The sequence below is a fragment of the Gorilla gorilla genome, chromosome 12 (genome assembly GCF_029281585.2).
Source record: "Gorilla gorilla gorilla isolate KB3781 chromosome 12, NHGRI_mGorGor1-v2.1_pri, whole genome shotgun sequence".
NCBI classification, from domain to species: domain Eukaryota; kingdom Metazoa; phylum Chordata; class Mammalia; order Primates; family Hominidae; genus Gorilla; species Gorilla gorilla.
Window position 1 is genome coordinate 62,078,023 of NC_073236.2, and position 14,433 is coordinate 62,092,455.

Consider the following 14,433-nt stretch of genomic DNA (forward strand, 5'->3'; position numbering starts at 1 on the left):
TGATCTCCACCTTTCTATATCTAAAATGAAGATTATGTTTTTCAGAGTTTGATTTTTATGCAATGTTCCTCCCCTAAATCTAACTTCATAGTACACATTCAGGTTACAGAGAACACTAGAGCGATTACACTTTATAGTGAAGTCTTCAGTTAAAAAAGAGAAAAGAATGAGAGAGAGGAGAAAGAAAGAAAGAAAGAAAGAAAGAAAGAAAGAAAGAAAGAAAGAAAGAAAGAAAGAAAGAAAGAAAGCAGAAAGAGAAAGAAGGAAGGAAGGAAGAAAGAAAGAAAAAGAGAAAAAGAAAGAGAGGGAGGGAGGGAAGGAAGGAAAGAAGGAAGGCGCTGTCAAAATTCTTTTCATTTGTTTATTGTCTGTATGTGTTATCTTTATGGAGAAGAACATTCCATCTATTTAGGAAACCCTCTCCTTCCCAGGGTATTTGAATCCAGAATAGGGAATTCAAGAATTGGAAAGGGATCAAGAAAGGCGGATCTTGTTTCACAGCCAAAATTTGATTGGGGTAAATGGGATTCTTGCTAAGACTTTCCCCACAGGACCCCAAGGTAGAATGCCAGCTAGGAATTTGGGACAGAAGGGCTATATAAGAATTAAGAGCATTATTTTGACTAATGACAGCTATGTCATGCCTACTCGAGAATCCTAAATTTTGTTTCAGGTGGAAATTTAGTGTTCCGAGTCTTAAGAACAAGTCCCCAAAACTCTTAAGCAAGGCTCCCAAAGCAAATATTATTTGTAATGGTCCATTTCTTTATCTTGGCCAACAGATTATCACTAAAGTAGTTGACATTTACAGACCTTAGATATAAGGCTGACTACTACATTTTGATTGTAATAGAACAACTTCAATTAAGATGCACACACACACACACACACACACACAGGTGTGGTTATATTTAATGATATTTTGGATCCAGCTTCAAATGGCTCATGAGAACCAATTTTTAAATTTTCAGAAAAGTTTTTGAAAGTGGTTGTTAAACACAGCCAGTTTTAAAAATTAAATTGCATAATGTACATTTCGTAAATCCTTTTAAAGAGATAAATGCTTAAAATACTCAAATTCATCACTTTTTAATTAGCTTAATCTATTTCACTATTAACTATACTCTTGAGGTTATTATTCTGTTGTTTTAGTATGTTTATAAATACAATGGTGTGATACTTCACATCATTTTCCCAATGTTCATTGATATCATGCCATTAACTTGAAATAGATATTGTTGGAAATATTTACACCACAGATACTGGCAGGTGCTATAAATCAAGGCTTTGTTGTTGTTTTTAGAAGCATCAGTTGTTAAACATGGCCATTACGCTCATGGATTGTGTCAAAAAATTTCAAAAGTATTGGTGACATACATTTGTCTAGGAGGCCCAAAAAACCGAATTCTTACCTATGTTAACTTCATTATTATGCTCCACCACAAGGGACATCAGCCCTTTTAGAGGGAAGGTCTGAAGCTTCTTTTTCTAGGGACAGCTGAAGGCCACAGTATATGCAGTTAGCCCTTTCCACTGCCTAAGAGTCTCTGAAGAAACCGTTCCACGTTTTTTTGTTTGTTTGTTTGTTTGTTTTTTGTTTTGTTTTGAGACAGAGTCTCGCTCTGTCCCCCAGGCTGGGGTGCAGTGGCTCCATCTCGGCTCACTGCAAGCTCTGCCTCCCGGGTTCATGCCATTCTCCTGCCTCAGCCTCCTGAGTAGATGGGACTATAGGTGCCCGCCACCACGCTCGGCTAATTTTTTGTATTTTTAGTAGACACGGGATTTCACCGTGTTGGCCAGGATGGTCTCGATCTCCTGACCTCGTGATCCACCTTCTTCAGCCTCCCAAAGTGCTGGGATTACAGGTGTGAGCCAACGCACCCGGCCTCTATGTTTTTTAGATAAGACAAGAACAACTTGAGACATTGTGAATAATTCTTGAAACAATTAATATAAAGCATTTATTTTGAAATAATTAACATTTTTTTCTTTTACCAATGTGATTTTGTTTTTCTTCAAGCTGAATAATTTGCTGTGTACAAGTATAATTTAATACCCAAACATGTAATGGAAAATAAATTTTCATTCGATTGCCACTGGATCATTGTTGATCTATAGCAATGCCTTTTCTTTTACTTCTCCACTCTTCATGGCAAACTTCCACTACAAACAATAAGTGTCGTAATGCTGAAATTCAATGGAAAGACCAGTGTGTAATAAAATATCAAAATCATGAATCAACAATGGGGACTCTACTGACAGCTTCATAACCAAGTACGGAAAACATCGATCTTTATGCTAGCTAGAGTTGTATTGCTGCATCAAGAGGGAGTTCATATATAGGGGTTTTCTCTCTACTAAGATGAATATAAAAAATGTATATTACCAGGAAACAGTGAAAAGTTAAGGGTTTTTTTTCAGACTAGAGGGTAAAAGAAGGAAAATCACTGTATAGCTGTGGAAGTAAGAGCCTATGGCAAATTGCCTGCCATGTCCTCTGTGGATAGAGTTCTTAATACAATTTATTCTGTTATCATTTCTTTGGAAAAATATATTATCTTGAGGTGTAAGACATTTGAAGATCTGTCTTGTTCAGATGCTGTATTTTAGTAGATGGACTTTTTTTTTCTATTAGAGCATATTGTCTATTCTCTTCCTGTGGATGCCATCAAGATATTTCTTTTTTAATAGACATTTTTTAGACAGTTTTAGGTTCACAGCAATATTGAGCAGAAGGTACAGAGATTTCCCATATACTATCTTTCCCCACAAATGCATAACCTCATCCATTATCAATATCTCACACTAGAGTGGTACATTTGTTACAACTAATGAGTCTAAGTTGACACATCATCACCCAAAGTCCATATTTTACATTAGTCTTCACTCTTGGTATTGTATATTCTATAGGTTCTTGAATTTTGCAATGCTTTATAAACTCTGTTTCTAAAAAAGCCAAATTATTTTGTGCAGATTCTACTGAGGGGTATATCACTATGAGTGAATTTAAAATTTTAGTAAGTGGACTGAGAAATCGATTTGCCACCTAATCTTTTCTCTAGCAATAAACCATTATTCAAAATGTGGCAGGGACTCCGGCACTTGCCTCAGAAATGAGAACTGTCAGTAAAATAGTTATTTATGTTTAGTAAAAATCAATGTAGTTTGAAGCACTCTGAAGAGAATTACAGGTGAATTAAAAGTCAATTATAAGAATCAGAATCTTCACTAATGTAACATTCTCCTGACTTTGGTATTCTTTTCTTACCTTCACATTTACATACATTTTTTATTCCTCCATACTTTCTCTTATGATGTCTTGTATAGGTTACTCCATTTTGTAGAAAGATTAATTAAACACTTCATTTTTGGGAGAATCTCAAGCTCAAGTTCAGACCAAGATAGCATATCATACTCCTGTGATATTTGGAACTTATCTTCAAAATAGGAAGGAAAGGTAAAGTTATCCTTTCAATGTTGGCATAACCTATTATGATAAATAACTGTTTTTTCACTTCTAAGGTTGGTTTTTAGTAAGTCAGTATGCAGATAATATGTTTGATTTAGCTTTGTTTTACTTGTAGGTATATTTCACTGTAGGTTCTTAACCTCCATAATAGAAAGATATGTTCTGTGAGGAAAATATGAGGTTGTCTGAAGTCAGAAAAACTACAAGAGCCTGAGATATGAATTCTAATCAAGTGATTCATTAAAGCAGTTCTCCAAAGAAAAGGGGAAAGGTGAAAGCTAAGTAAGCATGTAGACTTCCCTCAGCCTGCTCGTGTGGTGAAACTCTGGAGCATGACTTATATTCATGGAGTTAGTCTTCTCTTTGAGGCAAAAAGACTCCCTTTCTACTCCCAAGTTAGTTAATCAATCACTGGCTGTGTACTATAGGTCGTAATTGCCCAAGAATGATTTTTTGAAGAAGGGCAGCTGTTAGCTGCTAGTATGCAGCACCCACGGGGTCTAGAGGATGGGTGCACCAGCAGGATAAAAGGGAGTCTAAATGGGCCATCAAGAGAAAGCATTAGAGAGATTTAGAAAATTAACTAATAAGCATATATATTTACGTTAATTATATATATATAATAAAAATATTTGATGCCTATAGTCCAATTACAGTGGGAAGCTTTATTTTTGCCTAATTACCATTTTGATTGAAATTTATCTGAATCAGAATGTTTATAGACCAGATGTGACCAGGCACTGCTTTCTAAATTCCTATAGTATTATACTCATTTACCCCACACATTTTTATTTTAGCCCCCTTGGATCCTGAAGGCATCTGAATCTGCCAAATGGAGTATAGTTGTATTGGAGGAACTTAATTGCAACAACCTAGGATGGTTATCTCAAAACTAGGATAGGGTGAGGCTAGGGCTAGGATACTTATCTCAAAAGTATTCAGTCTTCAGTCAACTCGTCGTGCTACCACTTTTCAAATCTTCAGTTTTACATCATAAAATCAGTATTAAAGAGCTGCAAGGGCTTAAAACTACCCAATTTTGTAAATAAAATAAGTTATAAACAGTGCTTAACACATGATGAATGAATATGTAAAATAGATATATATTTGTATATAACATTATTGTTGTTAATTTTGCTAATCTAGTCCTTATTTTTATCCAAGCAGCCTAAGACAAAACTAAAGCACAGAAAGAAGTTATTAGCCTAGAATTTTTCAAGTAGTGAGAAAAGGATCAGGACTTGATTAACAAATCTGGGATCAACACGTCCAACTAGATCAACAAACTGAACCTGATCACCAAGACACATTTTCTTTTCTACAATTTCTAGTGTGAGTCCTTACAATCAATACTTTTTCTATTCTACAACTGAAATTTTTCCAAGACTAGAACTGAAAGAATACCCACTTTCAGAGCTCTCCTCTGCATTGAAAGCCATGAGGCCTAATCATTCTCTGTGATTCTTAATGCTTGGCCTAGAGTAGAACTGTCCTTGCTGCATTCCTTCAAGTACTAGGTTCTGCTTATTGTCTTAATGTCAGAAATGCTTCTTCCATTCCCTTAAATTTCTGTTAATAAGCCCTCTCCTCAGTCACTGTCTGTGATTATGTGCTGTGGTGAAAGAATGCCATTAGAGGAATGAACAAGTGAAGTGCTGGTGAAAGTGGGCATCTACTAATGGTAACAGCTGAGTTTTTTACCCTTTTTGATACAAGTGGTTTCAAGACCTGTTAATTAGTGGCCTAAATAAGCAGACAACAGGCATAGATTTGTCTACTCTATTTTCCTTCAAATTTGAAAATTTCTTTGACTCTCACCCATTGATCTCCCTTGTGCCTTGATTTCAGTTGAGACAACATCATGTGCTCTCTTCCAATTTCCAGAGCATTAATTCCTTTTCATTCTCTCTATGTCTCTTTTTTTTTTCTTTTTTAAAGACAGCTCTCTTGGGTCACATGTAATCTTAACATTTTTTTTTTTCAAGTATTTTCTGATCCTGTGCCTTTGCACTGTGACTTTCTAATTTTCCCTATATATGTGATTGCTTTTGTATGTCCTACTTTTTAATGCCTGCCTCCCAAAAGAGGAAAAAGAGAAAAATGAGGAAGGTGAAAAGGCACTGGTCTTTTAAATCCCGTGGAAGTTATTTCGGCTTCAGAGGGAGTGGCTTGCAACAATATGAAGAGGTATAGCAGCAATGACTGACTCCTTCTGTTTCTGCCCCTCCAGGATTAGAAGCAGAAATCAGTGAGCAAAACACTGATGGCTGACATTTGGAGAACAGTGTCCTTATTACTCACTTTTGATCCCACAAGATGCATGTATAATGCTCCAGGAATATGTGCATAGTTGCCTACCATAGGGGTGGGAGGCGGAGGATGGGTGGCTGTTGCCAAGCTAAAACTAAAATTGACCAAAATTAGCCACAATTTACTGTCCAAGCCTCCTTCTGGACATTGAATGCCTTCAATAGATTCCAGAGTTCAAAAATAGTCACATCAGACAATCCTGCCAGTGTAATTGTTTGTCTGAGTTGAGAGATGGATTCCTGGTATATCCTACTCCACATTTTCCCAGAATTCTCTATGCTCTTATTTTTATCTTTATTTATTCATTTTCTAAGCTTTTTCTTATTCATTATATCTACAATTCTTTGCCAAATTATTTGTTATTATTATTAGTCTTTTTTTAGGATAAAAATGCACACACAAAAAATTATTAGAAAAGAAAAAGTTGTTCCAAGATCTCAGCTTGGTCACTGCAGTCATCCTCCACACAAACATTGGGAGGTATTTTTAATTTTATTGAAACTGGTGAATAAACCTATATCTCTAAATAATGGTTTACAATATTTGTTAATGTTCATCTTCATTAATTATTGACTGTTCATTTAATATTGATGATTTGTTCTATCCATTGCTATCTTTTTTTACCCTGCAGACTCTCTTCCAGGGAACTCTACGATCTGTAGATCAGCTGTGGCTATAGGACTCTTATTCACTTTTTTCTGGAATTAGTGCCACTGTTTACTGATTATCCATGGCTTTCCCTTTATTTTCACATTGTTTTGCATGCAATAACATAACATGAATCTCAAAAGCATCATGCTAAGTGAATCAACCCAGATACAAAAGACTAAATACTTTATTATTTTATTTATATGACATTTAAAGAATGGCAAAACTATACAAAGGCCAGAAAACAGATTGGTATTTGATACTGTCTGGGAGATGGAAGGTGATTAACTGTAAAGAGGTGTAGTGAAAATATTTGAGGTGATGAAATGTTTTATGTTTTGAATTTGGTTATGGTTAAACAACTGTACATATATGTCAATATTCATTGAGTGGTATCATTTAAAAAGATGAATTATTTTATGCTATTAATATTCAATTTCAAATAATGGGTTTTTAAAAAAATTCTGTTACTGTCAGTTTCGATATTATTACAAATATCTCCAAATTTTCAATATCTTAAATAGATATTTATTTTGTCGCCTGTAAAGTCTGAGTTGGTATAATGTTTCTTTTTAACAAAGGCAGCAAAGGCAGTCATACCTGCTACCCTCAACCTCGGAGGGTTGAATATGACTACTCTAGCTTATGCCCAAATTCAATGAGTAGCAAAAAGGAGGAAAAAAACTAAACCTATTTATTTTAGGAACCATACCCATTTATTTTAGGCACCTATCAGAATTGTAGTTGACATTTCCTATTGACCTGATGTGTAAATAAACAAAGATAACCCAAAGGAGAACAAAACACAAACTATATATTTAGAGTTTGCAAGGGAGTCAGCCACTGATGCCTGCATTTGGCACAGAGTCAAAGGCAGGTAGACGAGAAAACTTTACAGTTAAAAAAAAATGGAGAGGATTCAGATACAATCAGTTTGTATATTTTTTGCTATAGGAAAGTTGGAGCCAGGCTAACCAGAAGTGAGTGTCTTATGTGATTTGTTTGGTTGGAGCCAGGCTAACTAGAATTGAGTGTCTCATGTGGTTTATTTGAAAACCGTATTTGGTTTTCTTTGATTGGCCCTGAGTTGGATTCAGGGGCAAAATTATGCAAGCGAACAATTGATGACCCAGTCCTGATAGTTCTCAGACAATTGCTCCAGATTTTGTGGTTCAGCTTCTCAAATGCAGATTTGGTGCTTCAGAGTTCTATTGTCATATGTTGGCAGGCCATTGTCTACTTGTGTAGTCAGTCTAATAAGCAATTGGTCACATGGCAATACTTTCATAAAACGGAGACTAGGCAATGTATTTTGTTTTTCTGGTTGGGTATCGTCAAGCCAAATGTATATTTTTATACAAAATGTGAACCCCCAGACCCGCACTTCATTACAGCCAAACATTTGTGTATATATTTGTTCCCATGCAAAGAATACACTCAATCATACCCTAAGAGGTATCATCCAATGTACAAACAGATTATCACTTACAATCTAAAGTTTTGGATCTCTGAGTTATATACTGTTCCCTGTATGTCTATATATAATTCCCTCTTGATGAGGATGTCCATAAATTAAATACATATTCAATATACAGTAGTTGAGTAGGAGCAGAATAATTGCAATTCAATTTTCCATCAAGGAGAATGAGAAACACGTCACTGTCACCATTGAATAAAATGACCAAATCTTGTAATGAAGAAATTGCTAGGAGTCCCATACTCCAGTAGAATATGTTCTAAGTTCCTTGGATAGCCCACCTTCATACCACTGATTATGCTTTCTGAGTGCTATGTAGTCAACCTTAACCTAGTGCAAAGTTTTTCCTTTTACATTATCTTCTCTGGCCCATCTGAAGGAGGCATTAAAAGAATATAACCTTCGTGGAATCAGATTTTCCAACTTGCAATCTACTAATCAGTTTGAGGATCTCGCTGAGGTTATTTCAGGGGTCTAACAACCATAGGATTGCTCAAGCAAACTAGTACTTGGGGCAATATAATCTCTTCAAAACTTTAGTAGGTTTCTGTCTATTGGATTCTGAATAATTCTGGGGCAGTGATATTTAGAAATAGTTTCTAAGCCTAAAATATCTAGTCTTTTATATACTTGTCTTGTGCTCTGTCCATCAGAGTCTCTCTGAACTTAATCACACATAACTTGGGGCCATTTGAAACAATAGGTTTCAGTGAAGAGAAAAAGACGTTCTTTTCATCTATCCTGCTTGGCTGGCTCTCATTATCCGGTAGAAAACAATTACTGGGAGATGTTTCGAAAAGGCTTAAGGGCACAGTCTTATTTTTTGAGAGCCATCTCTTATAACAGCTTTATTTTAGGGATAGGTTTTTTTCCCATTTTTATAGAGTTCGTCATCTTGAAGTTCAAGCTATAGCCAAAGAGCATCCCTAACAGAGGTGTGTGCAGAAAAAACTTACCTAATGCCTACATTTAAATTAAATTAATCCTGTTTGATAAGACTTTTGTAAAAGCAGAGAAAATAGTAGCCATATGCATTAGATTCTTATTTAAAAATTATTAATTTACTTTGGTAAAAGCAGAGATAATAGTAGCCATATGTATTAAAATTCTCATTTAAAAAAGGTATTTCCTCTAGAATTTTAAGCTCTATTGCAATATAGTTTACCTTAGAAGGTATTGTACTCTCTACAGAAACCACCAGAATTCTAGACTGTGTTATTTAGTCTTTGATGTCCAGTACTTCACTGCTAAGCCATGTCACATATTTAAATATTTAAGATTTTGCTAGGTCATAGCACACTTCTAGACATTAAATTCTGTGTAGGATAAGACAGCATTTCAATTGATATAGAAGAAACACAAAATTAACAATGATGTAAACATATGCATTTATATGATTTTCACATATAGTTGAAGCTTGTAGATTGAATTTTTATGTTGAAATTTGACATGGTCCTAGGCTCCCTGTAGCTTGTTGCTTTTTTCTATTCTCAATTTGTGGCTTCCATTTCACATACACGATGACTGTTGCAGTGTTTGCTGCCATTCCAACCAGTAAGCATAAAGGAAAGTCAAGCAGTGACCATTCAAAGGCATAATCATAAGTTGTATATTGTCTAGATCTTGCTTATATGTTGATACTTGGCTGGAAGAAAATCTAGGAGATATATTTATTCTGGCATAGAAGTTTACTGCATGTGATTCAAACTATTAAAGAAAGTTGATGAGATAAAAGGAAAATAATACTAGATGAGGACTAAGATACACGTAAAGGAATTATGAGCAGTAGGAATGATAAATACATGGGTAAAAACTTTTTAAGAAATATCTAATTTATTTAAAAGATAATTGAATGTGTCAAACCAAAAATAATAACAATGATACACTGTGAGGTATAAGATGCATTTAGAAATAAAATCTATGAAAATAATATCCCAAGATAGAGAAAAGGAGTTAAAAAAAGTATATTTTCATAAAGCCTTTTCCACATATATATAGAATTATATACTATTTAATTATAGACAGTAATAAGTTAAACATGCATATACAATCCCTACAACAATCCAAAATAGAGATAAATATGTAAAATGAACAACATAATCAGCTATTATAAAAATAATCAAATAATAGAAAAAGCAGGAAAATGAAGAAACATTGGATACTTTTCCCATTTTTATGAATTTTATTGGAGAAAAGTTCCCACCCAGTGCAATAAATGAGATAAAATGGACAACATGATCAGCTATTATAGAAATAATTAACTAATGCAGAAAGCAGGAAAATGAAGATATATTGGATACCTTTCCAATTTTTATGAATTTTTATTCAAGAAAAGTCCTCACCCAGTGCTATAAGGGGTGCTTAAGACTCCAATAGGAAAGCTGTTGTCTCAACTGACTTGAATAACCAGAGTATGTAAATCCAGATAACTGCCACAACTGGAAAAGAAGGAGGAAAATTTCTTTAGAAACAGAGCAACAGAAGGCCACTTCTTTCTTAACTATAAACTAGATCTAAATATTGGTCAGGTCTGCAAAATTCAAATTCCCAGAGAATACTCCAAGTAACACAGCTAAGGCTAAAAGAAAAGAAAAGATTTCTGCTGCTTTCCGGCACAGGAGAGACAGATACCTTATTTCAAGTACTGACAAGTTATCTTCCTATTAAAACAAACAACATTAAAAAAATAGAAACAGGTCACCTCAGAAGAGCAAAACAGAATGCAGTCTCTACAATGTATCATTTACAATGCCTAGGAAAAATCTAAAAGTATTAGATATGTAGGGAAAAATATAACCCTATCTTAGTCCATTTGTGTTGCTATAGCAAAAGACCATCAACTGGGTAGCTTATAAACAAAAGAAATGTCTTTCTCACATATCTAAAGGCTAGGAAGTCCAATGTCATCATACCAGCAGAATCAGTATCTGGAGAAGTCCTGCTTTCTGGTTCAGAGCTAAATTTTATTTCTGCGACTTCACTGGGTGAAGGAGCAAGAAATCTCCCTGAGGTCTCCTTTACAAGGAGAGCAATCCCATTCTTTAGGGCTCCATTCTCATGACCTAATCACATGCCAAGGTCCCACCTCCTAATACTATCACCCTGGGGTTAGAATTGCAACATATGAGTTTTGGGAATCATAAATATCTAGACCATAGCAGACCTACGTTGCAAAAAATAGGGGCAATCAACTGCAATATACATTGAGATGAATTAAATATTGGCTTAATAGAAAAAATTATAAAGTAGCTACTATAGTAATGATAAATGACATAAATGAAAACATGTTCATAATAAATGAAAATATATAATTTAGCCAAAATAAGATTTTTTAAACCAAAAGCAAATTATATTTAAAAAACAAAATTTCTAAAATTAAAAACAAATACTGAATGAACTGATCGTCATAATAAACATGATAGAAGAGTCAGCAAATGTAAAGACAAATTAATAGAAATATCTGATTTAAGAGCATAGAGGGACCATTAGGGAGAAAAATGATGAATCTTTGTGATCTGTGGGACTATATCAAGAAGTTTATCATATCATTTTAAGGGTTTAAGAGGTTTATCATATCAATTTAAGAGCAGTGTACTTGATATCCTAGAGAAAGAGAAGAGATATTTGTGGAATAACAACATATTTGATGACTTTTTTTTAGAAGACTTAAAAAGGCAAAAATTTCCAAATATGCTAAAAGATATTAATTTATAGACATAATAAGTTTAGAGAACCCCAAGCACATATAATATAACGGAACATTTAAGGTATGTTGAAAAAATCTTATAAGCAGCTAGAAAAATATGACATTAAATAAAGAAAACAGCATCATGAATTATTACTGACTTCCTTTTAGAAAAGTTATGAACCAGAAAACAGTGGAAGTGAAATAACAATATGGTAGGCATAATAGAAAACATATAACAAATCACACAAAATATAAAGATACCAAACAATCCAATTAAAATGAGAGCTTATCAGGATGATAAGACAATTATATGCTGATCATAAAATATTCACTTTATAGTTAAAATTAAAATTTAAGATGCACTATGCAAACACCACTTACAGAAAGCTAATGTCTTCACATTAATGTCCGACAAAATACACTTTAAGACAGTGAGTGCTGCCACTCACCATCTTAAGGTAGTGCTTCATAATTTAAAAATAGTAAATTTGTTTAAAAGATACGACAATGCCAATGAAGACAAAACCAATAAAGATATTCAGAATCCATGATGCAGAAACTCACAAATATATTTAGAGATTTTTAACATCTATTTCTCAGTAATTGATATAATAGACAAAAATAAAGACAAAACTGATTTAAACAACTTTATAACCTAACAGATATTTATAAAAACTATACTCAAAAAGGATAAGATCAAGGGTTTTTTTTTTTTTTTTTTTGGAGACAGAATTTTGCTCTGTCATCCAGTCTGAATTATGGTGGTGCAATAGATAAACATTTTTTTCAAGCATACATGGATCATTTAATGAGATGGAACATATGTTGGGTGATTCTTTTAAAAGTCTCAGGAAATATCAAAGATTTGAAGTTATATAGAGTTTGGTTTCTCATTACCAGGAATTTAAATAGAAACCAATAACAAAAATATATCTGGAAAATTTCAGAACAATTTGAAAAATAAGAAACACACTTTTACATAACTAACTAATCAAAGAGGAAACCAGAAGGATATTTAGAAAATATTTCAAACTGAAAAAGATTTTTAAATATCTTATTAAAACGTGTGGGGTACAAATTCCTTCTATATGCTTAGAAAAATTATAAATCTTGAGTGCTTGTATTAGAAAAGAAGGAAGGTTTAAAACACATGCCTTAAATATTCACCCAAACTTTTAGAAAAGAAAGTTATATCCAAAAAAATAGATAGAGAAAATGTATCAAACCAAAATTTTGCTCTTTGGATAGATAAATGAAAAGGAAAAGCCACTAGACAATCGGATGAGGAAAAAAGAAAAAACACAAATTGACAATATCTGTAATACAACAGGGCACATTGTAGTTGATCCTATTTATACATCTAGATATCTCTAAATTAGAATCAGCATATTAAGTTCTCAAAACCAAGTATTGCCTATAGCCTGTTTTTGTGAAAAAAAAATTGTACTAGAACATAGCCACATCCATTTATTTTTGTGTTCTCTATGGCTACTTTCACATTACAACAGATTTGAAGAGTTATGTCAGAGACCACACTAACTGAGAAGCCTAAAATATTTCCAATCTGGCCTCTTACAGAAGAAAAGTTTGCTACCCTCTACTACAAGTATTACAAAACAATAAAAAGGAAAAAGTATCAATAAATCTTTGTCAAATTCGACATTCTTGATGAAATGTGCAAAGGCTTTAAATAATATAAACTACAGTATAACTGAAGAAACATAAAACCAGAATAACACTATGTCTATTAAATAAATTAAATTAATAAATAAAAATCTTCCAAAAAAGAAAAATCCTGAGCTAATTACCTTCAATGGTAAATTATATAAAATATTTCAAGAAAAAATAATACTTTTACACAAAATTTTTCCAAAAAATTAGTGGAAAATACCTAAAACTCATTTTAGGAATTCATCATTATAGACCATATTATGTCAAAACTTTAAAAATACAGATGAGTACCCCTTAAACATAATGCAAAGATTTTTTATAGAAGTTTAACGATCAAATCTGGCAACATAAAGAAGATTTTATTCCAGGAATGAAATATTGGTTTAGCATTCAAAATCAATTAAGGTATTTTCTCCACATTGCTGTAATTTAAAAAAATCTATGGTCATCTCAAGAAGTGCAGAAAAAGCTTTTGACAAAATTAAAAATTTATTCATTATAAATATTTTCAGAAAAATATAAATAGCTTTATAAAGGCTATCTGTAAAAATTCCACAGTAAGGATCATACATAATGGTAGAAAATTGATTATTTCTTCCTAATTTTTGAAGAACGAAAATACATTTGCCTTCAGTACTTCCAATTAACATTCTACTAGAGACCCTAGCTAATATATTTAAGCAAGAAAAAACGTTTAAAAATATACTAATTGGAAATAAAGGAGCGTAACACATTTGTTTACAAATGACTATTTATGTAGAAAATCCTAAAATCCTAAGAAAGATGTTAAAAATTTAAGAGCAAATATGGAAATTTAATACGGCCTCCAATACAAAGTCAATACATAGTAGGAAAAAACCTTTGAAAAAAAAATTTTTAAATACAATTTTAATTAACATCACACAACATTAAATAGATAGGGATAACTTCTATGTCGCTAGTAACTTAAACCTGAAACAAATGTTTAAGCTAAGTCTGTTTATTTTGGAACTGACAGTGTAACTAAGATTTCCACTTATTAATTTCCATGTGCAATGCAATGTTTATTAAATTTATGTAGGAAAAATGTGTTGATTGGAAGGTTATATTTTATACTTATAAAATTTACTAAATTCCACAGCAACCATAGCAATTATTTCTCAATTAAACCAAGAACGGTTTTACATTTAG